The sequence below is a fragment of the Talpa occidentalis genome, unplaced genomic scaffold (genome assembly GCF_014898055.3).
Source record: "Talpa occidentalis isolate TD23 unplaced genomic scaffold, MPIMG_talOcc4v2.1 talOcc4.2, whole genome shotgun sequence".
Taxonomy (NCBI): domain Eukaryota; kingdom Metazoa; phylum Chordata; class Mammalia; order Eulipotyphla; family Talpidae; genus Talpa; species Talpa occidentalis.
Window position 1 is genome coordinate 93663519 of NW_023602073.1, and position 4398 is coordinate 93667916.

A 4398-nucleotide genomic window follows, 5' to 3' on the forward strand; every position below is an offset into this window, starting at 1 on the left:
GCACATCTGGTTTAATAATAATAAAAAGAAAAATCAACTACATTGTCTCTGACAAATGCAAAGTCCTTCCATGTTCCCCTCCCCAACCCTGTATATATTTTTTCCTGATTAGAAAAACATCATTATTTAATTGGGTAGTAATACAAAGGCATGTTAGTTTGAATTCCTTGTCAGTTGCAGGGAGGGATTGTTAGAGAATACAACTACAATGAATCACAGAACTTCCAATAGGAAATAGACTAGTTATGAGTGGTTATTTCTGATTAAGTGCAATGGGCATTGGGCACATGAAAAGATATTTATCATTGTTTACTATTAGGGAAAGGAAAATCAAAACAATAATGAGATACCATGTGAGAATGATTTTTGCCAAAAAGACAGGAAACAGTAAGTGCTGGAAAGAATGTAGAGAAGGGGGGCCTCCCCGGTGGCGCAGCGGGTGGCGCAGCGGTTGAGCGCTGGGTTGCGAAGCTGCCCGCAGCCTCTGCAGGCCGGTTTGATTCCCAGCTGCTCCCCGGCCACCAGAGGAGGGTCCCACATGGCGCGCAGACCTCTCCTGCCACCCACTGCTCCCCTCAGCAGTGTACTTCGGTCCTTCTGCCTGCTCTGCTCCCCGCTCTGGCTCTGGAGAATCCTCTCACCCTCCCGCGCTTCTGACTGTACCCAATGCTTGTATAAATAAATAAATAAATCTTTAAAAAAAAAAAAAAAAGAATGTAGAGAAGGGGAAAATTTATACATTGTTGGTGGGAATATAAGCTGTGCAGCTACTTAGAAAATTGTATGGCAATTCCTCAAAAAAACTAAGAAGATAAATATGATATGATTCAATTATTCCTTCTCTGATTATTATTATTATTTGTTTTATCTATTTTTCCTAAGTAGACTTTCCAGAAATTCAGTTCTATTTTACTGATATTTTTAAGGAAATAGCTTTTGTCTAAATGAATTATTGCCTTTTTGTCTTTATTTGCTTATTTTCTACTTTTTAAAATTAATTCCTCCTTTTATTTCACTTATATCTATTGTCATATGCTTTTCCCAATTTTTGGATTTTGATTTTTTTTTTTAATTCTGTACTAAGTAAGTTTAAATTTCCTCTTCATTCATGATGTCTTCAGTGTCAATTGAATGCTTATTTTACTCTCTCTCTCTAAGTGTTGTCTCTCCTATAAGATTTTTTCTTACCTGTTCCTTGAGCGTGGACTGCCCATGGCCACGGAAGAAAGGGACAATGAAGGAGCAACTGATGTACCTGTTGCTTCCCTCTCTGGTCCTGCTGGTCTCAGGTGTTTTTGGCCACACAATCATGTATTTAGGAATTTGTGTTTTTCCTAAATTTGCAGCTTGTGAGCTGTGTGTTTTGGTTTTGTTTCTGTGCTTCTAAAGGAGAAGGTGCAGGTTCACGAGGAAGGTGCTGTCATGACGTGAGCAACGTGATAATGGACCCCCATTTGCTTTTCTATCATTTCCCTTTGGGGCGACTTTCAGTTCCCCCTGTTGGGTGGAATAGCTACCTAGGACTCCCCTTTCTCTCACATCTCTGTGGGGCTTGTCCCCATTTTACTTGGCTCCTTTAATAAAAAAAAGAAGAAAATATCCTTTGAAGTTAAATATAATGGCACAATAAGATGATGATTTTTACTTTATAGCACATAGTTTTAAGGGAATTTATAATTGTTAATTCTGTATCTAAAGAATTGAAACCACCACTTCCAGTAGCTGATTTTAAAGTGTCTACTCTGATATTAAAAGCAGGATGACCTTTACTATATTCATAGCAACAGCATCAATTTTCTTGATTGTATTTAGTCAGAGCATTACCACTTTCCTTAACAAGACTTTGAATAACCAGAGCTACTATGACAGTCTAGAAAGTATCTTGAAGGTAATGTTATCTTGTTTCTGATAATAAAAACTCAAGTTATATGACTTTATGGAATACATAAGCTACTTTATGACAAATTTCAGATTATCATAATCTAAACTGTTAGATGCTAAGCACATACAGAAAAGGAAATGACTAAATTATGCAAGGATGCAAAATAGCATTAGGAATTAGATAGAATTTAGTGGAACATACATGTTTAGGACTCAGGAAAAGAAGAACGTATTTTATGATGTTGTGGGCTGGTTGCTTCTTTGTAAAACCACCCTGTAGGCATTTACAAGCATATGTTTGGCCTGTCACATTGAGAAGAAAATTAACCATAAAGTATTTAACCTTAAAGTAGCAAAAAAAAAAAAAAGACAGTTTGTTTAGTGATTAAAATTGAACTTTCTTTTGCTTAATGTAACATTCTGTGAGCTCAATATTCTGGATGCTTCAAAATAAACCTGGGAAAAATAAGTCATCTTTCTTTTCACGTAGTCTATGATTCAATTCAGTTCATATCAATAGGCCAGTAGATACTTCTAAATAAGTATGATATAGAATAATGGCTTGACGTCTCCTCATGAGACAAACTTAATATAGGCTTCACTGAAATCTACTGTATTCACATGGCATCGTGTCAGTCCAATGCCTTCAAGTTTCCCCCAGAGTGTAACTTCAATTTCAGATAGATGTTCTTTGATAATGTGCTTTTTATAATGTTGCCTGCTTCAAGGCAAGTACAAAATGTGAACAGACTATGAGTGAAAAAAATCATTTTGCAAAGAGTCTGACTTGTATTATCTTAAGATTTCACATGGGCAATGGTTATACTAAGATCCCCTGCCACTCATTTCTCCAGCCTATCTACACATTTCTTGGTGGAATTTCCTGCCCCTCCCCAGCCTGCCTTTCTTCCCTGATCCATCACGACTGTCTCAGTTTCTGGGAGGAGAAACCTAGATAAACATCACCTGTATTTTCTTTAAAACAATGGAAGAATTCTCCTTTCAGTTATTTGTGTACAAAGAACCCTGGCATGTACATGGAACTTTTGATTTCTTTATGGAAACTATAAGAAAAATAATAAACAGATGAAAAAATCTTAAAAAGGAAGAATTTTTACCCCATCCTGTTTTTCCATCAGTACAAGTAACAAAGACCTTTAGAAATCTCAAAAGAACTGCATGTCTGTCACAAAACAAGAAAGGAGAGGAGATACTTGAGATTAAAGATTTGCTTTTTAATAAATGAAAATACAAAAGAAGAGAGTAGGACAACCACTGAAAAATAAAGGCTAACAGAGAATGTTACTCAGGACACAGCTATACAGAGGTCAGGAAAGAAAATGAAACGGTGGCCAGAATGTCAGGATTGATCTGTTTCAGATGCGTTTACCCATGTCCCCTGCCACCACAGCCTTACTCACAGATTCCTCCCAGAGGAGGATCATCCCTTAGATCCAGCCAGTAAGGACCATGTTTTCTGTCACAATGGAGTGGATCAAATAGCTTCACTCAGATCCTTAAAATCCAAGAATGTTGCCCAGAAACCATTGGCCCCCTAGCCACTCCCTCCCCTTGACATCCATTTGCATCTGTTGCCCAAGCTGGCTTCTTTGATTCACAGCTTTGTCTTTCTGCTTATTCTCTCCTCTTCTAGCAGTTACATTCCCACCTGTAGTTTTGGTTTCCTGGACAATAGCTCCCAATGAGAGGAAGCTTCCTTCCTTCTTGATCTCAGTACTTTGCTCTCTAAGGACAGATCTATAAAAACCTATCTTCGACTTGGCCCATGAAATTTGTCTAGATAACCCTGTCATCCACCCCTAGTAAAAATCCTCTTGTCAATCCTTCATTCAGCCAGCCAGTCCACATCTCTGGGTAGTTTTCATGGATTTCCAGATCCTGTCTCCCCCACCCCCCTCCTATTCCCTGCTCAGATCACCTCACAATGATTCTTTTCATCCTCAACCCTTCCTTGCCCAAATGCTAATCACAGATACTAAAGATCTAAGGAAATCTTTACTCTCATTCCCAGAGAAGACCAGGTAGGAGGAGTAAGCTTCTAGAACCCCAAATTAGAGGCCCCCCAACATGCTTTCCCATGAAAACACAATAGGTCTTTCAGAATAACAGAGTACATATATTTCTGGACCAAGTAGCTCTCATGGACCACTATGAGTGCTCAATCAGTGAATATAACATTATTTATATTGGAAAATGTGTCCCATGTACTCAGAAACTGACTGACTTACAGATGAATGGTTGGTAAATAATCTAATCATAATTAGGAACTTCAGAAAATACATGGAAATACTTTTTCTAGCCAATTATCTCTCCAAATGATCTATATTCATCATTAAAAAGCTCAATTAACCCAATTCTATTCATTTGAAAAGAAAAATGTGATTAAAGTGCTGATTCTTTAAAATTAAGAACTATGTATGCATGAAGAAACTGTTTAATAATATTATCATTTATTCATCAGAAAGATTGCTCAGTTGTAAATGTCCTTCCAGGAAT